Below are 27,382 nucleotides of genomic sequence, written 5' to 3'. Positions count from 1 at the left end.
ATTTCACCAATTTTCGCATTTGAAGGATCACCTAGGAGGCCGATGATTCACACCAGACGACGAGGTAAAAAAATCACGATAACGTGGCTGAACACGCAGAATTTTTACAAGGAACGTATATTCAAACTCATCCCACGAAACGAGGAGGGCCTGAACCGATATACACCTTTGACTGCAGGGTTTTAAGTATCGGTCTCTGATCACCACTCTTATAAGCGGAAACCGTTCTGATTCCTCTGACACTGGAATAAATGTACCGGTATAGTTGTTGCGAAGATAGTAAGGCAGGCACCTTTCGGAGGTGGTACTACGGACCAAAAGAAGACAAAATGGGCTGAAAAATTCATATCTTAAAGTGCTCTAGCTCTTGTTCACCTTCGATACTGTCAAAAACATCTCTGCTACTGGAAACTCTTTGAATTCTACATTTTTGGAGTATGGACCGTACAAGATAATATGTCTAGTAAATATGGGCTCCAAAATGCATACCTTGACAGCAATGAACACTCGTTCATCTCCGCTACTTGAGCACACATCTCTTCTATTGAAGAAAGTGCCCAGAACTCTTAATGTATGCATTTTGGAGCCCATTTTTACTGGAATTTTTCTTGATTTGGTCTATACTACCACCTGTGAAAGTTGCCTACCCTATAATCTTAGCAACAACAGTTCCGCTACATACGTATATTCCACTGAAAGAGGTATCATAACTTTTGACTCGGTCATTTCTGGACCAGAGTCTCTTACCTTAAATTGATGCATTTACCCTTCCCCATCAACCCCAAACGTTATTTATGCTTTGGCACTTGTAATGAGAAGATCACATAGCGCTTAGGTTGCGTGACCTCTGCCACACAAAATACGAAGATCGGAGCCACTGAATACTTGGCACTGCACTGCTATGTCACGAACTGACCAGCTAGAAAGTATATGTATGTATGTATGTATGTATGTATGTATGTAGTGGTTACTAGAGATGAAGGACATAGGAACATTTTAGAATTAGCATACCTCATCTACAGCCTTTGATATCTGCAAAATAATGCTAGAAAATCTGGTACTGCGCAACCTCTCCGTACTGAAGCTTAAAGTAAAATGGAAATCACGCCAACTCTGGTAGTTTAGCGATAATAATGCTATGTTATTTGAGATGACTATGCTTGTCTTCAAAAGAGAAAGAAAAGACATTTGTATATACGAAACCAGATGTTTTACTGCGGGCAAGCTTGTACATTTTGGTTTATACCATTTGGTATTTACTTACAGGAAATATCTATCAGTTTTTTCCTGGCACCTCACTTTAACTTCCTGTTCAGTTCTAAAATGATCTACTATTTCACTCAGCTTATGAACTGATTCTTTCAGTTGGTCTTCTTCGTCATATAATTCCCTTATTGCATCAGGGAAGCCCTGGTATACAGTTTTTAGTTGTGTAACTTCAGTCTTTTAAGGCCCCCTGCTGCACTCTAAGATTTGTCGGTTAAGGACACGGTTCATCGTGCTTGGTGGCCTTTTCAGGTGACACGGTATCTTGTATCGACAAATTAGTTATGTCAGTGGACAAGTTTGATAGATAAGAGGTCATAGCATTTTGCTTGGCTTACATTTCATTTTGTTGTAATGACATTAAGATTCCATTTATCATAGCCCCCAAACTGCGATACATAGCCATACTGTGAAACGGGTACACTCTGACCGCCGTGGTTACTTTGACCACTCACACATTAAAAGCTTTACAGTCCTCTGCCGGCTCTTAGCTGAGTGTTTGCTTGTAAGAATCAATCAATACACGCAATATGGCGCCATGTAGTGCCGATTTTCTTGCGTAGCAATGGGGGAACCTATTGCGGCTTAAGGTTTTATACAAAAGTGAGTTAAAATCATGTTGAGCAAAATCCACCGAGTACTAATTAAGGGCAAAGAGCTCGGTGTTTTCAAATATATGGTTTATGTTACTCGACTAATTCTCGAAACGGGACCCTGATTAGAATTTTGCTATACACTATCACTGGCATCAATATTCAGAAACGTGTATTTGTAATCATAGGGTAGACTATATAATGAAAGTATCTCGAGAAACAAGGAATGAGATTTATTTATCCGTAAATGGCAGATATTGTATCGATAAATGAAGAACAGATAGTTTTCATTCTAACTGCAATGGATATTTTGAAACGAGGGTTTAGATCTTAGATGGATGTAACTGGAAGTATTATGGTCTGCCAAATCTGGAGCTATATCTTAGCAACTTTCACTACATTTATAATTCTGAGGAGAGATCACACTGATTTATGTGTCGCAGTAGGTTTTTTTTCTTTTATGATTTTTCATAAATCACTTATGAAAAGTTTAGATCAATGTATTTATTTGTGGGAGGTTTCATTATGCTTTTGAAATATTGAATGGTAGATGGCAATGACACATTTGGTGAAAGTATAGGCCGGTAAATGTATGCCCCAAATCCAGGCTAACTTTGACCAGTTAGTCTTTTTTACCATTGCTTCCTCTGCATTTTAGAATGTGTATTGTACCAATTACTATGTAATCCTTTCACACGAACCCCTATTTTCACCAGTATAATTACAACAGAAGTTCGAAAACAGTCGTGATAATCACATTTGAATCTGAAAATCGGACAAATTAAACCCGGTTTACAGTACCTGGATCTGGTGTGGGGCTGGTGGTTGGATAAATTTCCTCATTCTCAGTGTTCGATCCAATTTCGCGAGCTCAGGCTTCAATGTTTTCAACAGACGCATCAGCGAATTCTCAGTCGCTGGCATTCGAATCTATATCACCAAGCATTTGAGTTCCCATTTTTATGTGTCTCCATATTCTTGCTATCAAATAATGTAATTGATTTTATGTGTGTAAAATTCCGTATTTAGAATTTAATAGCAGTACACAAATAACAAGATTATTGAAATGAACTTCTGGGAAGATGGCATTAATTTGTTGAAACAATAAAGAAGTGCTACACCTTTCCGCACGCTCTTGATACTAAGTCAGCCACCTTGTAGAAACGAATTACTAATTATGATACGTTATTATAACAATTCGAATAGTAAATTTCCTGATAGGACCTAGGTCTGGAATGATTTACCTTATAGCCAACTAATACGTCAAGCGTAGGCAAAGGGGAATAGGTAATGTTATCCTTGCTTCGTACACATCGTTGTAATGAAGTTCATGAATATTATTTCCAGAATGATGCTTAAGTCATGCGGTTTAAAAGTTTTTGTTAATCCTTTCTTGAATCAGTATTTCCTTCCACATTACTTACCGTCCTTGAATTTCATATTGGTTTTCTCCCATTATACATCATTCCAGTCGAACGTGAAACAGATAAGAAAATTTATAGCAACGCAATTGTAACAAAATTTCATACACAGAACACTGATATCTCAAATGACATTCCTGGAAAGAGGGCATCAATATAATGTTGGCAAGAATACGCGTTCATGTTAATTAAAAGAATTTGAATTTGATTGTAATGATTCAAAGTTGTAAGTATAAAAAGGTAGCCAGCATTACATTACTGCAATAAAGGTTAATGAACATGAATATGGATACCTGACTTAAATTTGCTGTCCGCTGTCGTTAAATGAAATGCTTCCTCTCACATCTGTTTGACTTCATTGTACAGAACACTTTTCTTATCCTGCATGTAGATATTTCAAGGCCAGAAATTACTGTTGTTAAGTGGGAAAGTTGGTGACACAAAACCGTGTTAATATTACGTTTCAATGCAATGAAGTAATTTGCATGATGATAACGAAACTAACTGGGCTTCATTAAAGGAATTAAATTGCTGGCTTGACTAGCAAATCCTGAAATGAGGAAACGATACATGATATAGCTGCGTTACCAAACCGACCACTTCCCACCCTAATTAACAGGTCGAAATATATACAAAAAGACAGATCAGGACACAAATAGGTTCACTAATACTTAATAAGAACGTATTCCGTATTGAGTTCAGTATTATTTCACCAGGAAATTTCAGTGCAGTTAAGTAGATTAACTTTCCACTTGATCGCTCGAACAAGAAGAAGGAAGAAGACTACTCTCATCCGACACTACTTAAGACATAAAAGTGTACGTTGCACTTGGGAAAATGATTATATCACTGACTATTGAGCATAAGTGTATATTAAAATGGTATAGCGCATTTTACTAACACTATAATCGTGTTCATATTCAGTATTCAATTGGCAAATAGTGTACAAAATTTGGTAAATCTTACTTTATTATTTCTTCACTAGAGGGTGTTGTATTTCTTTCCCTTATTCTTTGATATCACAAAGACTCCAAACGGAAGAAGTACAATATAGTTAGTTGCTCCAGAATATCATAGATTTTTAATCGAGGAAGTAGTAAAATTGTTTTGTATTCACGCGTAACAAACGGGTACCGAAAATATTTTCGCCTAATTGGAGCATATCTCTCACTACCTTACTGTTTCTGTGTGTAAATGTAGCTCGAGTTGTTTTTATCTTCAGTACACCGGCATCACGAAAATGTAGAAAGAAACAGGGAGCAGTTGCTGTAAATAACAGTCGCCACAAACCATAATTGTATTAGGAAAGTGTAGGATTCCGCGGCTGAAGTCCATTACAATAAAATACTTCTGGGTCTGCGACTGTGGCGTATGTGACCAAACTACTAACGTCTCAGCTGCTACTGCAGGCGCCAGAATGAAGACTCCTGCAACGGCAGAAGTATTTTGTTGAAACAGAATGGTCCTATATACAACAGAAGAGGGACTTCGTCTACTTCGAACAACATGCACTAAATGTATTGAATTCTGTTTTCGTATTATCCTTTTTGTCATTATTAGAGTTTAGTCTCTTGATGAAGTTTCCAACTTCAGGCTTTAAATAAGACAATTAAACAGAGTTTGACACTGGTCCTTCAATCACGAAAGACTACGGCTTATTTTGGCAAAATGTGCCATATCAAGGTTTTGGGGGCGATCGCTAGAGACAAGAAGTGCTTGTCGTAGACCATTGTCAGATCGAACAAGGGTAACCAGAATAATAATATTATCTGACCTTAATTATTTGGCAAAACTGAACGATTTCTGCAAAACATCTGATTAACTTGCTGCTGGGTGATGTGAGCCGTTGCTGTGACAGCTGTAGCTATCGATCTCAGAGAAGTCTTGCGGTTAGCGCTGGAATTAACAGGTATTCTCCTCGAACTACAGTTACGTCATGTATGCGTACCGAACTGGAGAACATGGAGGATAGAGCCATCAAGGAAGAAAGAAGGCGGACAGGGAATGCGAATGGTCATCGCGTGCTGTTCGTACAGCACTGTCCGTTCTCTAGCTCTCTCTCTCCTTCTCTCTCCCTCCCTCTCTCTCTCTATTTCTCTCTTTCCCTCTATACTAGTGGGCTGTACACCAAGCAAGACGCAATGCTTACGGTAAGGTTCCACTTGGAATGACTGTTACGGATACAGTCTGTCTGTAATCTCAAGAGCGAGCAGCGCTTTTGGTGGGGGAAGTGGTCTTTCCCGGCAGAACGCTGTCACTGGCCTACAGGGGCACCCAAAATTAGTTACACGTGATATACGTTGTTTCTGTTCGGGGATTGTAGTTTCCAGTGTCAGTCAGTTAACTTTGTATACTCACTGATATACTTACGTATCCGTAAGTGATGGATAATCGCCCTGCATTGCAAGAAAATGTGCAGGATACGAAGTTGAGGTATATGCGGAGTAACGAGCGTTCAGTCGTCTCTGATGTTATAACAGCGTGTGTTAAGGAAGCGACACAAACAGAACTGTTTGCTAAATCTACCAGTCCCAATCAAAGACTGCAATTTATGCAAACGTCAGCCTCGCCACAATAGGACACATAAGGAAGGAACGTGAAAATGAACCGCATGGTTTACTGGAATCGCTACGAAAGAAAACTAATAATTTCCGGAGTAAACCCATCGTTATAGACAGTTTCACAAAGTCGGTCGTACGACAATCGATGGAAGACTTTCACATAAACCAAAAACTAGTGCCGACATTACGGAAATTGCTTACTGCCATGAAACAACAAATAGATTTTCCTTGGCAGAAAGATGTTTTACACAAGACACTACGTGAAGTTGGATCTACCTGGAAAAGATCTGTAAGTAAACGAAAGATTCTGGTAGAGAGAACGGATGTATTTGACTGGAGATGTAAATACTTGATCCAAATGAGGAAATTAAGGGAGCTAGGGAGAAAATTCTTTTACATTGATGAAACTTGGCTGGACAACAACATTACTTACAGAAAATGTTGGCAGGGCTCTGGCGAAGATGGCATTATGGACAATGTTAGCCGAGGCAATAGGATAATACTGGTCAATATTGGATCAAAAGATGGGTTATTACCCAATGCACAGTTGATTTATAAACAGGGATGTGCAACAGGAGACGAAAATTTTTCAGATTGGATATAGAGTAAAGTAATTTCAAATCTGCCCCCGAACTGTGTTATTGTTATTGACTACGCTTCACATTACAAAAAGGAGCATAACAAAGCTTCAATTTGGTCTTCGAATAAGAGGGAAATGAACGACGAAAATTTTTCAGATTGGATATAGACTAAAGTAATTCTAAATCTGCCACCGAACTGTGTTATTGTTATGGACAACGCTTCACATTACAACAAGGACCATAACAAAGCTCCAACTAGGTCTTCGAATAAGAGGGAAATGATTGTTTGGTTATTAACAAATAAGGTGGCAGCTGATTTGACAATGAGGAAAACAAAATTATCTGATTTCATTAAACAACATAGGCTGGAGTAAAAAGTATTTGAAATTAATAAAATACTTGAATCTCATGGATACATTGTGTTGCGACTTGCACCATACAACTGAGACTTAAATTCAATTGAAATGGCGTTGGCAAAACTCAAAAATTTCGTCAGAGGAAGTAATATTCTTGGAGTTATTTACATGACGAAGTTGCTACACTTGGTGAAAGAAGGTATGTAGCCATTTTCTGAATTACCATTTTTTATTCGAAACTAAATTTTACAGTAACCGAAAACTAGCATATACAAACACTTGTTCCAATTGTTACAGGTTTTGAAAAGATAACTCAAGATGACTGGAGTACATACTGCCTCCACGTGGAGAAACTTGATAGGCAGTACTGGGTTAAGGATGGGATTATTAAAGAGATAATAGACGCCATAGTTATTAATTCAGAAAGTGACGACGACGACGGCGACGAAGATGACAGTGACATTGTTGATGATGACCTCTAAAATACGATTTAGCAAACAGGGAATGAATAATTTCTTGAGAAATACGTTGTGTGTCCTTTCAAGTGTGACTCTGCTCATACGCTATAAAGTTTCTTTTGGTAGACACGTACTACATGGTAGTAAAAGTGTTAAAAGTTTTCCAAGATAAATACAGCCAAATGTGCTCCAATGCAATAAATACCTTTATCACTAATTGTAAAACATCAGTCATTCCGATTAGGCATTTTTGTTCAATACTAGGCATTCACCCCCCCATGAACCATGGACATTGCCGTTGGTGGGGAGGCTTGCGTGCCTCAGCGATACAGATGGCCGTACCGTAGGTGCAACCACAACGGAGGGGTATCTGTTGAGAGGCCAGACAAACATGTGGTTCCTGAAGAGGGGCAGCAGCCTTTTCAGTAGTTGCAGGGGCAACAGTCTGGATGATTGACTGATCTGGCCTTGTAACATTAACCAAAACGGCCTTGCTGTGCTGGTACTGCGAACGGCTGAAAGCAAGGGGAAACTACAGCCGTAATTTTTCCCGAGGACATGCAGCTCTACTGTATGATTAAATGATGATGGCGTCCTCTTGGGTAAAATATTCCGGAGGTAAAATAGTCCCCCATTCGGATCTCCGGGCGGGGACTACTCAAGAGGACGTCGTTATCAGGAGAAAGAAAACTGGCGTTCTGCGGATCGGAGCGTGGAATGTCAGATCACTTAATCGGGCAGGTAGGTTAGAAAATTTGAAAAGGGAAATGGATAGGTTCAAGTTAGATATAGTGGGAATTAGTGAAGTTCGGTGGCAGGAGGAACAAGACTTTTGGTCAGGTGATTACAGGGTTATAAATACAAAATCAAATAGGGGTAATGCAGGAGTAGGTTTAATAATGAATAAAAAAATAGGAGTGCGGGTTAGCTACTACAAACAGCATAGTGAACGCATTATTGTGGCCAAGATAGACACAAAGCCCATGCCTACTACAGTAGTACAAGTTTATATGCCAACTAGCTCTGCAGATGATGAAGAAATAGATGAAATGTATGACGAGATAAAAGAAATTATTCAGGTACTGAAGGGAGACGAAAATTTAATAGTCATGGGTGACTGGAATTCATCAGTAGGAAAAGGGAGAGAAGGAAACATAGTAGGTGAATATGGATTGGGGGGAAGGAATGAAAGAGGAAGCCGCCTTGTAGAATTTTGCACAGAGCATAGCTTAATCATAGCTAACACTTGGTTCAAGAATCATGAAAGGAGGCTGTATACATGGAAGAAGCCTGGAGATACTGACAGGTTTCAGATAGATTATATAATGGTAAGACAGAGATTTAGGAACCAGGTTTTAAATTCTAAGACATTTCCTGGGGCAGATGTGGATTCTGACCACAATCTATTGGTTATGAACTGCAGATTGAAACTGAAGAAACTGCAAAAAGGTGGGAATTTAAGGAGATGGGACCTGGATAAACTGAAAGAACCAAAGGTTGTAGAGAGTTTCAGGGAGAGCATAAGGGAACAATTGACAGGAATGGGGGAAAGAAATACAGTAGAAGAAGAATGGGTAGCTTTGAGGGATGAAGTAGTGAAGGCAGCAGAGGATCAAGTAGGTAAAAAGACGAGGGCTAATAGAAATCCTTGGTTAACAGAAGAAATATTGAATTTAATTGATGAAAGGAAAAAATATAAAAATGCAGTAAATGAAGTAGGCAAAAAGGAATACAAACGTCTCAAAAATGAAATCGACAGGAAGTGCAAAATGGCTAAGCAGGGATGGCTAGACGACAAATGTAAGGATGTAGAGGCTTGTCTCACTAGGGGTAAGATAGATACTGCCTACAGGAAAATTAAAGAGACATTTGGAGAGAAGAGAACTACTTGTATGAATATCAAGAGCTCAGATGGCAACCCAGTTCTAAGCAAAGAAGGGAAAGCAGAAAGGTGGAAGCAGTATATAGAGGGTTTATACAAGGGCGATGTACTTGAGGACAATATTATGGAAATGGAAGAGGATGTAGATGAAGACGAAATGGGAGATAAGATACTGCGTGAAGAGTTTGACAGAGCACTGAAAGACCTGAGTCGAAACAAGGCCCCGGGAGTAGACAACATTCCATTAGAACTACTGATAGCCTCGGGAGAGCCAGTCATGACAAAACTCTACCATCTGGTGAGCACGATGTATGAGACAGGCGAAATACCCTCAGACTTCAAGAAGAATATAATAATTCCAATCCCAAAGAAAGCAGGTGTTGACAGATGTGAAAATTACCGAACTATCAGTTTAATAAATCACAGCTGCAAAATACTAACGCGAATTCTTTACAGACGAATGGAAAAACTGGTAGAAGCCGACCTCGGGGAATATCTGTTTGGATTCCGTAGAAATGTTGGAACACGTGAGGCAATACTGACCTTACGACTTATCTTGGAAGAAAGATTAAGAAAAGGCAAACCTACGTTTCTAGCATTTGTAGACTTAGAGAAAGCTTTTGACAATGTCGACTGGAATACTCTCTTTCAAATTCTGAAGGTGGCGGGGGTAAAATACAGGGAGCGAAAGGCTATTTACAATTTGTACAGAAACCAGATGGCAGTTATAAGAGTCGAGGGGCATGAAAGGGAAGCAGTGGTTGGGAAAGGAGTGAGACAGGGTTGTAGCCTCTCCCCGATGTTATTCAATCTGTATATTGAGCAAGCAGTAAAGGAAACAAAAGAAAAATTCGGAGTAGGTATTAAAATTCATGGAGAAGAAGTAAAAACTTTGAGGTTCGCCGATGACATTGTAATTCTGTCAGAGACAGCAAAGGACTTGGAAGAGCAGTTGAACGGAATGGACAGTGTCTTGAAAGGAGGATATAAGATGAACATCAACAAAAGCAAAACAAGGATAATGGAATGTGGTCGAATTAAGTCGGGTGATGCTGAGGGAATTAGATTAGGAAATGAGACACTTAAAGTAGTAAAGGAGTTTTGCTATTTAGGGAGTAAAATAACCGATGATGGTCGAAGTAGAGAGGATATAAAATGTAGACTGGCAATGGCAAGTAAAGCGTTTCTCACGAAGAGAAATTTGTTAACATCGAGTATAGATTTAGGTGTCAGGAAGTCGTTTCTGAAAGTATTTGTATGGAGTGTAGCCATGTATGGAAGTGAGACATGGACGATAACTAGTTTGGACAAGAAGAGAATAGAAGCTTTCGAAATGTGGTGCTACAGAAAAATGCTGAAGATAAGGTGGGTAGATCACGTAACTAATGAGGAGGTATTGAATAGGATTGGGGAGAAGAGAAGTTTGTGGCACAACTTGACTAGAAGAAGGGATCGGTTGGTAGGACATGTTTTGAGGCATCAAGGCATCACAAATTTAGCATTGGAGGGCAGCGTGTAGGGTAAAAATCGTAGAGGGAGACCAAGAGATGAATACACTAAGCAGATTCAGAAGGATGTAGGTTGCAGTAGGTACTGGGAGATGAAGAAGCTTGCATAGGATAGAGTAGCATGGAGAGCTGCATCAAACTAGTCTCAGGACTGAAGACCATAACAACAACAACTAGGCATTCAGAAGCGTACAAGACCTCTAGACGGTTAACACTGCAGTATTGCCTTAACTTTGCATTGGACGATACTGATGTTTTGTTGTAAAAGTTTTGGTTAATAGAATGCCATTTCCATTTTGTTCATGCGTGATATGATAAGATGATCTGATAATTATAATAATAATAATAATAATAAAATGATAAGCATGAAGAAGAAGAAATCGGTGGGGCAGTAGGAAGTAATATATAATAAGGTAAAAGTACAACTGTAGAGCACAAGTTGTGGAGAACAGAAAGCAGGCTGTAGATGTTTTACCGCAAATATAAAATACTTCGAAACTATAATTTGTAACAGCGCCTATCGATAGGTTTGACAGTTTTCTCTCTGCAACAGTACCAACGTTCAGGAGAGTCGATGAATGAAATGATAAACGAAACAGTAAGACTATAATGTATAGAAACTATAATTCTGCGCATCTATAAATTTTGTACGACGGAAACGGTCAACAACGTTTCTAAAGTACTGTTGCTCTAATGGGACAATAACATCTTCTTCTTCTTCTGCCAATCCAGCACTATGCCTTATGGCCTGTTCCGGTCTCTCCACCTCTTCCCCGACTTTGCCACACTGCTCCTTCCACTCTGTATTTCATCGCTTGTCGAGGGAGCCTCTGAGGTGACATGCGTAATACATGCACTTTCCAACCCCGCTTTCGTTGGACCACTTCTTCAGTTACTGGCTATAATCCCCCTCCCAAACTCGCGTTCTTTCTTCATTTCTTATTTTGTCTTGTCTTGTGCAGCCCTTCACTAAGGAACTTAATTTCTGAAGTTTCAAGTCGTCTTAGGTCTTTGAATCTTAATGTTCGACTTTTTGCTTCAACAGTGCTTTGGCTAGTGCCATGACTTTACAAAATTTCATTTGGTTTTCTTTACTCATTTTAGCCCTCAGTGTAGTTCTTATCGTGCCATATGTATTCTGAAACGTATTAATTTTTTTTTATTTATGCCTTTCTCTTACACAAAATTTATGTCACATCGTACATAGTGGAAATCGAAAAATTGTTCTATTATTACGTTGCTGAGGATTGTCTTGGTCCGTACGGGATACTTCCCTAAGGAAGCCATGTTGAGAAATTCAGATTATAATTTAGGCTTATACTGTTTAATCTACGAACCGCTATTTGTAATTTGTGTTCAGCGTCTTGTATGATTACCTGCTCGTCCTCAAAAGCACTGTCTTCAGAAATTTACGCGAGATGTATTATGACAGGCCATTCATCCAGAAGTTGAAAGAGTGCAGATGACATACAACATCCTTGCCTTACTCCCTAGTTTATTTTTATTTCTGGTGTCAGTTCTTTGCTAGTATCTGCTCTTACTTTTGTGTTTTATATAAATTTTGGGACACTTTTTATGAATGCATGGGGAACCCTCTTTTCTCCATTACTGATTAGGGTTTTTTTGTATGGATTCAGAAAAATGCTTTTTCACTATCGATAAATGCTAGGTGTGATAATAAATTGAATTATCTTCTTTCTTGTATAGACCTAATTTGTTTCAATACGAAAACATCGTAGCAGACTTTCTGCTTTACGGAAGCCTTCTTGCTTGTCTAATAAAATTTAATCGGAGATCAGTTAATGACACGAGAACGTATCCTTGGACATTATGATTCAACAACACACTACCACTGCGAATTCCTCTTTTCCTGCAGTCGGAATATAATAACAGCCTGCCGTCGGCGACGAACAGGATTCTCTTCAGGCGTACTCGACAGTGAAAGCCCAAAGGATTCGAAAGAGGGCGACGTGAAAGGGTTGTGCCATTCCGCTCGCATATCCAGCACACTGTGCCCCGGATTCCCTTCATTGGCTGCGTCCTCGGGTTACAAGGAAAGCAACTCAAGGACCGCTCGTTCTGTGCCGGAGAACAAAGCTCTCCGTTCCGACGCGCCTCGCCGCAGCTCTGCATTGTTCCCCGACTCGGGCGCACCTACGGAGGACAATACGCCAGACAGCGACTGTGCTCTGTAGCTCACAGGTAAACAGGAAACCCTACACCCCACCTTGTGCAGTGTGGAAAACGAATCATCCCAGAATAGCAATATTGTAGCTCAGATTAGCGACTAGAGCAAACAGAATAAACAGTTGGTTTTAGTGAAGAGTGACAATTTTTATTTTCACCTACGGGCTACCGGTTTCGGTATCAAATGCCACCACCAGGCCGTTCCCTGGAGCGGAGTCATGCACGCCTCCTAAGTATGAGCGTATATGATACAAGTACCATGGAAGGCAACTTGATGGCTGTGCTCTGGTTGATGGCCTAATGATGGTACGTAGTGCCGAAACCAACAACCAATAGGCGAAAATTATAATTGCGATTATAGACTAAAGCAAATACTTTCTTCTGAATCTGGCATAGTCTCACCATTCTTGTTCTGAGTGTCTCCTTCACCGCATCTGCCTTACCGATAAAGACCATTATTGAACCAGCAACATGTTTCACGACTGAAAAAATGTTCGTGGTTTCGGTAAGAGTAAGTACTTCGTTTCCGGATTACATTTTGACAGTAAACTCCAGAAACCGCTGCTTGACTACTGGCTAGAGTAATATAAAACAGCAACACCGTCATAGAACCCCACTGCATTTCAGCTGGGAAAATACTTAAATCGGGTGAAATCCACAAGAGACTTGACAGCTTTTAATACGCTAAGTCACCAGCTTTCCACTGGTTTCATGCTGTCCTACAGCTTTTTATGAGTTGTAGTAGTATTTTCATGTTTACATAACTACAACACCGATAATTCTCTGTAATCTGTTTTCATATGCATCTACTATTTCTCCCCTCTATCCCTCTTTCCAGCGTTACTATTCACGGACGCCGGCGCTGACCAGTCTCTTCTTCTGATAAGAGACTTTACTAGAATTTTTTACTGATACATTCTTTTTACTACCTCCTCATTCCGTACTTTATCTGTCTACATAATTTAAACATTTTTCGACTGCATCTATTCTCAAAAGCTTCCAGTTTCTTTTATTGTGCTCCGGAGGGTTATATATCGGACACTAGCACAGGCCTTTTATTGTAGAAGCATTCTTCGATTCAAGAAATCTACTCCTGATAACATATAGACTTCTCTCAACGAATGCAATCTTGCTGTCTAGATAGAAGATACTTTGTTTTCTTCCATTGTTTATCAACATACATTGCTAGACAAAAATTTAAAAGAACAAAATAAAGCACCGACAACATATCGTCGGACATCATTGCCTGTGAGGTGCTGATAACGCCATGTAATACGCGTACACAGCACCTCCGTGTCCCTGACAGCGATCACAAAAGATCTGACACTGTTCACGCCTCTTATTTACCATATTAGGCCTCCTAACAACATTAAAAGCGAACAACAGTACTTTACTTTGGTAGGAGCTCTACCTGTCATAGACGTTTGCATCTCCAACCGTTTACATATCCACCGATGGTCTGAACATGTGTTGCAGCCATCCGATAATGAGTAATGGACTGCCTGCAATGTTGGTGCCATCACGCACCATTGGTCAAAGATTAGTAGCAGCTAGACTAGGGAATCACCTGTTCCATGCTTAGGCTGCAATTAACACAACACAAGCGACTGCGTCTGGATTGGCGTCGTGACCGGGAATCGTGGACTGTCTATGATTGCCGTTGCACATTCAGTGATGAGTCGCAGTTCTGAAGTACCCTGGGTGACCACAGATGGCTAATATGACAGAGAGGACCCATACATCAAACGTTTAGAGGAGAATAGCAGTGTTGCTACTTGCGGTCATGGGGTGGAATGTCATGTGGTGTAGTTTCAAGTCAAGACTGCTACTGGTTAAAAGAATTCTGGCGGCATAGAGGTTCGTCACGGACATACTACGTCCTCGTGTGTTACCTCTCATAAGACAGTATTGCGCCGGCCGTGCGGTTCTAGGCGCTACAGTCTGGAACCGCGTGACCGCTACGGTCAAAGGTTCGAATCCTGCCTCGGGCATGGATGTGTGTGATGTACTTAGGTGAGTTAGGTTTAAGTAGTTCTAAGTTGTAGGGGACTGATAACCACAAATGTTAAGTCCCATAGTGCTCAGAGCCATTTGAACAGTATTGCGGTACCATTTTTCTATCAGACGATGCTCGCAACCACATGATGTCGAGGTACTTTTGTGGCCAGAAAGATAACGAGATCCATCCTCAATAGACCATGTGTGGCAACTGCTCAGATCCCAGCTCCATTAAAGTTAAGCGCCTGTTCTTCTCTGTAAGCTTATAAAATAAGCGAGTTTTGGAAAAAAACTAATGATGCAGTCAACGTAAATCTTATTGCGGACAATGTATTTATTTTTGACACATTTGTACGATTTTTTAAGAAATTCAGTCATCATCAAGTTCCCCATCTGAGGAGTTAAAAATGTTCTGTGTAAAATGAGGTTCTGTCCACGACGGAAGTCCTGTAGTCTGCAAATATTACCTAAAATCAAAAACCAAACAGTTTTCTGAATCCATAGGATACTGTACATGGAGATAGCACAGTTTTCTGAAATTAGAAATGATAATATTACTTCGGACGTCTGAAACGAAGATGTGGTTTTGTCGTGTGTTTTTCTTCAAGTTTTCTGTAATACGACGGTTGCCCAGAAAGTAATACAGCGCATTTTTTTTTTCTCAGCCGAACACAATGCTAAGAAAGCGAAACGTTACGTATGCATTTTTGAAGTCTCTTGATTCAGAGCGCCAAGTTTCCGTGACTTTCGACAGATAGAGTAGCTGCAGACAGTTTCAAAATGGCGTCTGCAGGTGAGGTACGTTACAAGCAACGTGCCCTCATTGAATTTCTCACTCCAGAGAAGGTGGGGAATATTCACAAACGTTTGCAACGGTTGTACAAAGTCTACGGAGCAACTTCTGTCGACAGAAGAACAGTAAGCCTCTGGGCACGAAGGGTGACGTCATCAGAAAGCGGTTCAGCGGAGATCCACAATTTGCAGCGGTCGGGGAGGTCATACAGGGCTTTGACACCTGACAGCCCTGACCTGGCCCCTATGACTTCCACTTGTTTGAGCCATGAAAAGATACCATTCATGGAAGACGTTTTGAGGACGATGAGGTGATTAAAAATTGTTGAAGAAAAAATATGCGGTGCATTACTCTCTGGGCAAGCCTCCTGACTAATGAATAAATTGAAATAAAAAATGCCTCTTACTCCTTGCGGACATGCCCGAGGAGGGACGCCTTTCAAATAAAAAAATACCCGTTATTCCTTGCTGACATGCCTGAGGAGGGATACCTTTATATGTGTCCCTGAAATCCATTCTGTCAGCTTGAAATTGAAGGGATTGCGTGCACACTAATAAAGATATCTTTTTCAAATTTGATTGAATTACTTCCTAGGCATGTCCTCAAGGAATAACACGCTAATTTTACGTTATTAATTAATTATTCCATAAAACATGATCAATAACACATGGAAAATCTTTGTCTATGCTTCAAACGACCGACATTTTATTATTTTGCCAAGTTTAAAAAACTGTGTTATTACTCCATGCGCAATATCTTACAGACTGAGAAAGTCGATCGTTTTTTTATGTTAGATAAGACTTACAGACTACAGGACTTCCATCATAGACACACCTAATTTTGGATAGAGCAACGTGAACTCCTCTGATGAGTAGTTAATGATGACCGAACTTCTTAAAAATCAGAAAAAGTGGTATCCAGAAATCAATAAGTAATGTGCAATATGTTTTACGTAGATTGCTTCATTAGTTATTTAAAATATGCTTAAAAATCACGTATATTATGGGCTAACTGAAGGGAATGGACCCTTAAGGCGCCAATAAAATCGGTTGCCTCCCCCATTCTAAATCCGGACATCTGTACGATCTGGCGATACAGTACGATACGGAACATTCTGGAAGAAGTGTTGTCTTCCTCTCGAGCACTTACAGTGTATTTGCTAGCTGTTCGTTTGGCCAGCAAGGTAGCTCAGCGTGATCGGTCAGGAAACTGACCAATCCCAGAGATAATAATAACCAACTGAGTGAAATTCTCATCCATGAAATTTATGGAATTTGAAAGGTATAATGCGACATCCTCTCAGAAATGCAGACGGGAAACAAAAAAGAAACAGTTCGAACTAAAGGGGGCAAAGAAGTGGCAAACTTAGCAAAATGTAGACACTAGGTCGCGAGTTCGAGGGCGCTCTAATTTTAAATCGCATTTCTGCTGGCTGTTAACGGTATTAGTCCAACGGAATATCGAAGATAATAATCTAATCATCTCCACTTTATAATCCACCAGTAACAGAAAAACTTCCGGAAACATTTCTGCAAAAGAGCTCGTGGCTATATAGTGATCAGAAAAGTTAATACTCGAAAGCTTCCTCGATCTACAGTGGTCACAGAGGACAACTCGCTTAACGCCTGGCCCCATTCTACCAGGTAATCGCGGCACGGGGTGCGGTGTGGTTCAAATGGCTCTGAGCACTATGGGACTTAACTTCTGAGGTCATTAGTCCCCTAGAACTTAGAACTACTTAAACCTAACTAACCTAAGGACATCACACACATCCATGCCCGAGGCAGTATTCGAACCTGCGACCGTAGCGGTCGCGCGGTTCCAGACTGTAGCGCCTAGAACCGCTCGGCCACCCCGGCCGGCGGGGTGTGGTGTCACGGCACACATTCTCCTCTCCCTTTTGTAAATATAAAACTGATTGTTATTATAATTTGATTTTACTTGCGAAATAATTTCGATAAATTCGATAAACCGAGAGAATACCGCACATTAACACAGCACACATAGTCACTGCGCGTGTATTCATCTTTTCATCTAAGTTCTAGTATTTGCCTTCAAGTTTTGGTTTTTGTTGCTGTTGTGGTAGTCAGTGTGACGGCTAATTTGATACAGCTACTCCAACCTGTGCAAGCCTCTTTATCTTTGAGTAACAACTAATTCCTACATCCTTTTGGACCTACTTACTGTGTTCACCTCTTGGTACCCCTCGGCAATTTGTAGCACGCACGCTTCCCTCGAATACTAAACTGGTGGTTCTTTGTCGTCTCAGAAAGAGTATTATCCACTGATAAATCCTTTTAGTCAATTTATGCCCCAAATTTGTTTTCCCCTGAATTCTATCCAGTACTTCCTCATTGATTATATGATCTACCTATCTAATCTTCCGCATTCTTCTGTAGCGCCACATTTCAAAAACTTCTACTCTCTTCTTGTAGGAACTGCTTATCGTTCACGTTTCAATTCCACACAAGGTTACCCTCCGGACGAATAATGAACCTTCAGAACGCTAACTTCTGTATTCGGTGTTAGCAAATTTCCCTTCTTTATAAACGCTTTTCTTGCTATTGCCAGGCTACATTTCATAGTCTCTCTATTTCACCCATCATTAGTTATTTTACTGCCCAAACAACGAAAGTCATCTACAACTTTTAGTTCAAAAATGGTTGAAATGGCTCTGAGCACTATGGGACTTAACTTCTAAGGTCATCAGTCCCCTAGAACATAAAACTACTTAAACCTAACCTAAGGACATCACACACATCCCTGCCCGAGGCAGGATTTGAACCTGCGATCGCGGCGGTCGCGCGGTTCCAGACTGTAGCCTCTGATTTGCATGTGCGATGACTGTGCCCGATAGCGATCAAAATGGGTTTCAAAGGATTTACATCAGGCATTTTTCGTCGCCGAGACATCAAAGTGAGTTCACTACAATGATCCTGAATCCACAGTAGCACGGTTCTGGTTTTGAAACACGGTCAATTATACTACTGAAAGGTGACATTATCGTCGGGGAAGACATCAAACGTGAATGGATGCAGGTGGTTCGCAGCTGCTTGCGGTTCGATTACTACCACAGGTCCCATGCAACAGGACGAGAATGTGTCCAATAACATAATACTGCCCACCCCCAGCCTGCGCCCGTGACGCGTTGCACGTTTCGAGCCGCTGTTCATCTCAATGACGGCGTTAGTGGTGACGACGATCGACCTACTGTAACATAAATGTGATTTACCCATAGAACCGACACTTTTCCGTTGATCAACGGTCAAGTGGAAATGGTCCCGTGGCCATTACAGTTACGAATTTGTTGGTTCAACATGTGATCAGTCTGGTCTGCTGCGGAGGTCCATGTTCAACAATTTACGATGAATTGCGTGCTCCAAAACACTTGTTCGTGTGCCAGCAATGCGCTTTTTCGGCAGAGATTCCACAGATCACCATCTATCCTACAATACAGAGGAGGCAAGTCTCCGAACCCCAGGTTCTGTGAAGAGTCGTGGACGTCCAACCATTTAGCGCCTGATGGTACTTTCACTGTCCTTCTATCTTTTTCCGCAGATGCTCACAACAGTATCGTGTGATCATTTGAGCAGCTTCGCCGTTTTCGAGATACTCATTCACGGTTCTACGTAATAATTATCTGCTCTTTGAAAAAGTTGTTTATCTCGATGGATTTCCCAGCTTGCAGTCCGTATCTTCGCTAGAGTGACACTCAGTCGACGTCTGCTCAGCTTACAAACTTTTGTTAACGCGTCACATTCCCGCAACCCCACCGGGTGGCATCCAACGTTGCTGTTGGCGATGGTCGTTATGTTTTGGATTATCAGTGTATCTTTCTTTGGTAACATTGAATACCTCCATTCTATTGATTATTGTATCGATATTCCAGTCACCTACATTTATCTCCGGTGACTAATTGCCTTAAAATTCATCACCTTTATTATTGTATCGATCAAAACAACACAAATTACATGTTGCTGTATTGATTATGCCGACTTCAAAAAAAAATGGTTCAAATGGCTCTGAGCACTATGGGACTTAACTGCGGAGGTCATCAGTCCCCTAGAACTTAAAACTACTTAAACCTAAGGACATCACACACATCCATGCCCGAGGCAGGATTCGAACTTGCGACTGTAGCGGTCGCGCGGCTCCAGACTGAAGCGCATAGAACCGCTCGGCCACTCAGGCCGGCTATGCGGACTTCAGTCAGCGTTTAGTGTATCACTCGTGCGTACACCTTCCACTAGTTTATGAATGATTGCGGAAGACTCACTTTGTGAGAACTAGATAGCGACGAGACCGTAAAAACTCTGTTCTCCAGATTTTTTTCAAATGTCTTCACCAAGTCATCAGCGATGATAGATTGCCCCTCACATCGCAGTTTATATCGAATACTATACGCATTTCATGAAACGCTCTAACCCATTTTCTTCTTACACTGTCACTGTGTTTTCTCAAAAAACATCACTAATATGCCAAAGAATTTTTGCACGTCATTGTTGCACACGCACAAATTAATCACTGTGCCCTGTTATATACACAATGAGATTTTCAATAACATTCATTTAACTCATAACAAACAAACATAAAATGTTCCGTTCTACGGCACACCCACATACGAGATGTCACTAACCACTTTCAGACGACAAAGACCAGTATTAAAAATTTTGTTTGACTGTGACGGAGAATGAAAAGTTCCACAAAGAATCTTACAATCACATAAATGTCCATCACTGCTGCAATGTGACAATTTCTCAACAAATATAAACACGCACGAATGTATTCGTCATAGCGTCTATGGGTATACTTTAAATGAAACTGAATACGTATATGCGAATCTCCAACAGCAGCGTTGCAGCTGGCACATATAAAATTGGTGTTGTTGTTGTAGTCTTCAGTCTGATGACTGGTTTGATACAGTTCTCCACACGAATGCATCCTGTGCAAACCTCTTCATCTCTGCATAACTACTAAAACCTACATCCGGTCGAATCTGCTAACTGAAATGAAGCATTGGTCTTCCGCTACAGTGTTTACTCCCACCCGTCAGTCCATTACTAAACTGTCGATTCCTTAACAATTCTTATCAAATGATTGCTTCTTTTGTTAAGGCTTTGCAAGAAATCTCTTTTCTCCCCAATTATGCTGCTTGCCTCTTCATTTGTTAAGCAGCACCACATTTCAGAAGTTTCTAACCTCATCTCGTGTAAATTGTTTACCAACCGCCTTTCATTTCAGCACTCCACAGAAATTCCTTCAGAAAAAACTTCTGAACATTTAATTTTATATTTTCTCCTATTTTTAGTTGAATATTTTTTATTTTTTTTTCTAAAAGAGTTTTTCTTCTTCACGCAGTTGGGGAGTTCTCAGTGAACATTATTTAGTGTTCCAGCTAAGGACGTTTTCCACTACTGAAGTTTCTTCGCAAGCTGAAGGGATGTAAAGACCGTTGCGCGTATGTCACGTTCCTTCATTGGTTTACGAATGAACCCATGAGGCGAAGAACGACATACCTTCCACAAGACTGGTTGTTCAAAATGGTTCAAATTGCTCTGGGCACTATGGGACTTAACTGCTGAAGTCATCAGTCTCCTAGGACTTAGAACTGCTTAAACCTAACTAACCTAAGGACGTCACACACATCCAAGCCCGAGGCAGGATTCGAAGCTGCGACCGTGGCGGTCGCGCGGTTCCAGACTGTAGCGCCAAGACTGGTTGTCTGGTCGGCGATCCTCCTCACGAAGATACGGGAAGGCATGCAAATGTCCTTGGATGCCACGCCTTCACCTATCCAAAACTTGAATTCGAAATTCATAAATTTGTTTGCCATAAACTGCCTGATCCTGCACCGTGCTTTCTTTGGAAGTAACTAATCATCAGATGTAATATTTTTCCCAGAGCGCCAACAGCAGAGGCAATTTTGCACGAAACTTGCTTTGAGCTCGAGATGACTTTTCATCGGAGAGGGGAAATCTGTTACGATCAAGAGTTATCTGTTTTGGCGTTGTACTGCTGATAAATTTAGGCTCCAAAGAACACGATCAAAGTTCGTTATCGTCTTGCTTACATGCCACCAATCATTGCCCGCATTTTCACCAACAATCCAAAAGTAGGTGGTGTTTTTTATTTATTTCTGCATTTTATATCATCCCTCCAGACAACAGCAAGATAAATACGATTGCGTATATCGACACTAACGATGTTCGTTTATTTACAACATGCTCTATTACAATTTTGTGATACTACATATATGTACTGCGCGCGCGTGTGTGTAGTGTAATGTTTGTACTGTATGATGAAGATGAAAGAAAGGAGAGGGTGAAACCCGGTGCGGATACGTAGCTTGCTCCTCGTGAATAACACTAAGGGGTTCGTCAAGTTTAACTTCCCCATTCGACGGATGGATCGCCATCAACAGCACAACAAGCCCTCACAACTGCAGCATACACTACTGCTTGTAGCTGATATAATACGCCGGCCGGGGTGGCCGAGCGGTTCTAGGCGCTACAGTCTGGAACCGCGAGACCGCTACGGTCGCAGATTAGAATCCTGCCTCTGGCATGGATGTGTGTGATGTCCTTAGGTTAAATACGTTTAATTAGTTCTAAGTTCTAGGGGACTGATGACCTCAGAAGTTAAGTCCTATAGTGCTCAGAGCCATTTGAACCATTTTTTTATGTAATACGCGAAAGGTTATGAAACGTCCCCTTGGAAAAATTAATGAATTACTGTGCTCATAGTCCGTAGTTCGTGGTCGTGTGGTAGCGTTCTCGCTTCCCGCGCCCGGGTTCCCGGGTTCGATTCCCGGTGGAGTCAGGGATTTTCTCTGCCTCGTGATGACTGGGTGTTGTGTGATGTCCTTAGGTTAGTTAGGTTTCAGTAGTTCTAAGTTCTAGGGGACTGATGACCATAGATGTTAAGTCCCATAATGCTCAGGGCCATTTGAACCATTTGAACCACTGTGCTGATAAACCCCTTGTGTTATTTGTTTTTCAAACAGCTGAGCAGAAATGAACGTACTCAGACATTTCTCTCTTTACTTATTCTGATCGTCACTAAACTGACACAATATTTTTAGCGCAACGCAATCTGACTTTCAATAATCCCTCCAAAAGAATGGCCCTGACCAACAATAACCTATACCTTTCATGAATCACTTACCTCACAAAAATCTTCGTTACTCGAACTACTGCAATACAGCGAGCGCCACTACTGCCAGCTAAATAAAAGATTCTAACTACTGAAGGTGCTAACTACTGGTAGGCATGGTTAGCAAATGAAAGATTTTGATAAAGAACAAACAATGTATTTACCTTAATAGTGTTCAGAAGTCATTATATATATATATATATATATATATATATATATATATATATATATATATATATCAGTTCATGGCATCCATTCTTATATCAGTTCATGGCATCCATTCTTGCAAATTTACTGTCTCTCATGGAGACACGTCCAGGTCATCCGCTCTCAAAACTCCGCCATCTCTCTCACCACATCCACCACTGCTGGCGGCTCACCTCCAACTGCGCAACGCTACGCGCTGTTAACAGCCAACTGCCCAACACTACAGTAGCAAATTCCAACAATGCAAACCAGCCACAGACTGCACACAGCACAGTCAGTGATTTTCATATAGAGCGCTACATGGCGTTACCAACATAAAAACCTAAACAGCCTACTTACAATGTCTCTTCACGGGCGGAAAGCACTCAGAAGCAAAGTAATCACCACCATCACGGCATGCGCACACGCTGTAGCCAGTGCCGAATTAACATTAGCCCTCGAGTTATGGGTACTTTTATTTTAGGTCAGAGCAGAGAACACCGTGTGTCCGGCGAGCAACGCTTCCGGCGTGCCAGCGAGGTGCCGGCGTGTTGGAAGTGGCTGCCTTTACGCGGCGGCTGCGTGGGGCCGGTCAGAGCTGCGACTGACATTGGGGCTTAAAGCGACGGCTCGCCGTGCGGCAAGCAGCCCCCACAAAGGCGTGCGGGCTTACAGACGCCCGCCAAGGCAGGGCAGGTGGCCGGTGCCCCTGTGTGGCGGCAGGCAGGCTAGCCCGCTGCACGCCCAAATGGAATTTCATTGACGGCCGGCTGACGGCGGGGGACGCTAGCCCGCCCGCTGCAGGGATTAAACCGCCGCTGCCTCCGGCCACCGGGCTGGCCTTTGCCAAAGCGAGCGTGTTCCTTGCCAACCTGGGCCTCTTACACAGGCCGACTCACTCTCTTTCACGCTCACATGGGATTGGTGGCCCACTCAAAGGAAATCGGTTTCTCTATGTCCTTCTCTCTCTCTTTCTCTGTCTCACTTGCTCTGTCTCACTTGCTCTGGCTCTCGCAAAGACTGATACACACTCGCTCACAATAATGCGCACGCAGACGTAAGCACACGCGCCCACGAACACACCAATATTTAAAGCGACAGAGAGGGGAAGTGGAGGGTGACCTCAAGCGCACCAGCATGACTTTCTGACGAAATTTACTGGAAATATTCCGAAACAGCACATATCATGACACTCATTAAAAATCTGTTATCCATTCTGGCAATACAGTCATGTTGGGAATGAGAAGATAATCAAATTATTCTTTTTTTTTTTTTCAGTCTTCTGACAGTTTAGATGCGGCCCGCCACGAATCCGTCTTCTGTGACAACTTTTTCATCTCAGAGTAGCAGTTACAACGTACGGCCTCGATTATTTGCTGGATGTATTCAAACTCTGCCTTCCTCTACAGTTTCTACCCTCTACAGCTTCTAGTACCAAAGAAGAGTTAATCCTTGATGTCTTCTTCTTGTCTGTGTTTCACTGTTTTTTCAGATACTCCGTTCCACGTCGATCCTCATTACTTACCTAATCAGTTCGCCAAATTTTCAAACTTCGCCTGTACTATCACGTTTTAGATTCTCCGGTTCTCCTCTGTTCAAATGGCTCTGAGCATTATGGGACTCAACTTCTAAGGTCATTAGTCCCCTAGAACTTAGAACTAGTTAAACGTAACTAACCTAAGGACATCACACACATCCATGCCCGAGGCAGGATTCGAACCTGCGACTGTAGCGGTCTCACGGTTCCGGACTGCAGCGCCTAGAACCGCACGGCCACTTTGTCCGGCCTTCTCCTCTGTTCCTATTTTCCCGTAGTCCATGTTCTACTACCATACAATGCTGTGACCCAGATTTCTTCCTCAAATTAAGGCCTATGTCTGACACTGGGAGACTTCCTTTGGCCATTAATGCCCTTTTTGCCAGTACTAGTCTCCTTTTCACGTACTCCATACTCCATCAATCGTAGATTATTTTGGTGACTAGGTAGCAGCATTCCTTCGTCTGCTTTGTGAGCCCCAATCCGATTTACTCTCAGCCCATTTTCTGCATTTATGATGCCATGAATTCCATTCAGCAGGTCCTGTAATTCTAAGGTCCCACCTCGAAAAAGTAAAGATTATATTCCATCAGCATCACCTGATCACGGCGAAATGGTTGTTCGTCGAAATATTATGTCATTTCAACGATCGGATCCTGAAATTCATCGAAGAACCACAGAAGCAATTATTTACTTGTCCGTAGGTACATGTCTATTTATAAAATGTAAATTTTCAGGCCCGGAAATGTCACTTATTAAAATATTCTGGGTTATTCCGCCACTGCTAGTTGAATTTCTTACTGAAACCCGACTTTTGTCGCCCTCTGCGGAGGACTTCTTGATGGAAATGTGTTATTGGCTGGACAGGAGGCATCTTGACGACACGGAATATCGCTGTAATCCATAAGCCCACGCGGAAAATACAGGAACACCTTAAGCATGCAAAGAGTGCTTCCAAACCTCTGAAAGGTAGCAGGAATTTACGGGATACATTGTAGAAGACATGTTACATAGGTAGCACTATATACGACTGGAAGAAAGAAGGGCGGATACTGATGATGGTTTGTGGGATGTTCAACGTCGTGGTCAGAAGCGCCTGTACAAGTTCCACAACTCTCTGCACTTCCCGAATGATGATGGGATGATAAGGACAAAGCAATCACCCAGTTCCCGGTCGGAGACAATCCCCGACCCTATCGGGAATCGAACACGGGACTCCGCGATCCACAGGCAGCAACGCTAGTCACTAGGAAATGAGCTAGGGACGTGGATACTGATAGATGAGCTGTTTCGGACCATGCTTTGCGGCCAGTGAATCACTTCATGAGACTCAGGAACTGTCAGCCACAAGCGTGGAGTATGGAAGGTCACACGGTGAGGCCATACAGATTAAAAATGCCATAGTAATTGTAACTGGAAGGAGAATAGTGTGAATCTAAATGGTTTCACGATTATGGTGCTGATAATAGTAGCGGACGACAGCAATCGACAACGGCCACTGCGATCCAGTCTTTAAAATATGTGTCGTCAAGCCTCTCTGCAAGATCTGGCTTAAAACGGGAATTTACATCAGTCAGTAGCGAGTCAGGGTGCGCCGTGGGCTTTCGAAACATCTATAGCCCCCCCCCCCCCCCCCCCGCCATCCATGAAAACGTCTTCCGCAGACGGAGGTGAAGTATTGGATTTCAATACAACGTTCATCCGATCACTACATAATAGTCCGGAATGTTTTTATAAGGTACTAATCAGCAGTCCTGTCAATCTTTGCGTCACAAAACAGTAACATTCCACTGAAGGAACTAAAACAAAACGTTATACTTCGTTGATACAGAAAAATATCACGTGGTAATCTGCTTTCGCCCGATCTAGGCGGCCGCAGCAGCCAGTAGGATTTGCCTAACACAGTTTTCACATTTTCGCTACGGACACTAACAAATTAGCGGACTGTACTCTAATTTAAAGATTTAAATGTGTATATTCGTTCCACTTGGCGAAAACAATAACCCATCAAAAAGTAAAAATACGTCACTTTTTGAACCGCCATCTTATTCCTTATCTGTGTCAATCTTTTCACGTCAGAAAGAACACGTAAACTACGTCCTCTATTATTTGCTGGATGCATCCAATGTCTGTCTTCCTCTACAGTTTTGATACTCAACAGCTCCATCTTGTGCCACGGTAAACATCCCTTGATATCTCAATAGTTGTTCTATCATTCTGTCCTTTTTCTTTTCATCGTTTTCCACACATTCCCTTCTTTGCCGATTCTGCGGAGATACTCCCCATTTCTTAACCTATCTGTCCATCTAATGTTCAATATTCTTCTGTAGCAACACATCTCAGATGCTTCGATTCTCTTCTGTTCGAGTTTTCCCACAGTGAATGTTTCACTACCATGCAATTGTTGTTGTTGTTGTTGTTGTGCTCTTCAGTCCTGAGACTGGTTTGATGCAGCTCTCCATGCTACTCTATCCTGTGCAAGCTGCTTCATCTCCCAGTGCGTACTTTAGCCTACATCCTTCTGAATCTGCTTAGTGTATTCATCTCTTGGTCTCCCTCTACGATTTTTACCCTCCACGCTGCCCTCCAATACTAAATTGGTGATCCCTCGATGCCTCAGAACATGTCCTACCAACCGACCCCTTCTTCTAGTCAAGTTGCGCCACAAACTCCTCTTCCCCCAATTCTATTCAATACCTCCTCATTAGTTATATGATCTACCCATCTAATTTTCAGCATTCCTCTGTAGCATCACATTTCGAAAGCTTCTATTCTCTTCTTGTCCAAACTATTTATCGTCCATGTTTCACTTCCATACAAATACTTTCAGAAACGACTTCCTGGCACTTAAATCTAGATGTTATCAAATTTCTCTTCTTCAGAAACGCTTTCCTTGCCATTGC

This window comes from Schistocerca nitens, chromosome 5, assembly GCF_023898315.1.
Source record: "Schistocerca nitens isolate TAMUIC-IGC-003100 chromosome 5, iqSchNite1.1, whole genome shotgun sequence".
Taxonomy (NCBI): Eukaryota; Metazoa; Arthropoda; class Insecta; order Orthoptera; family Acrididae; genus Schistocerca; species Schistocerca nitens.
This window is presented reverse-complemented; position numbering follows the sequence as displayed.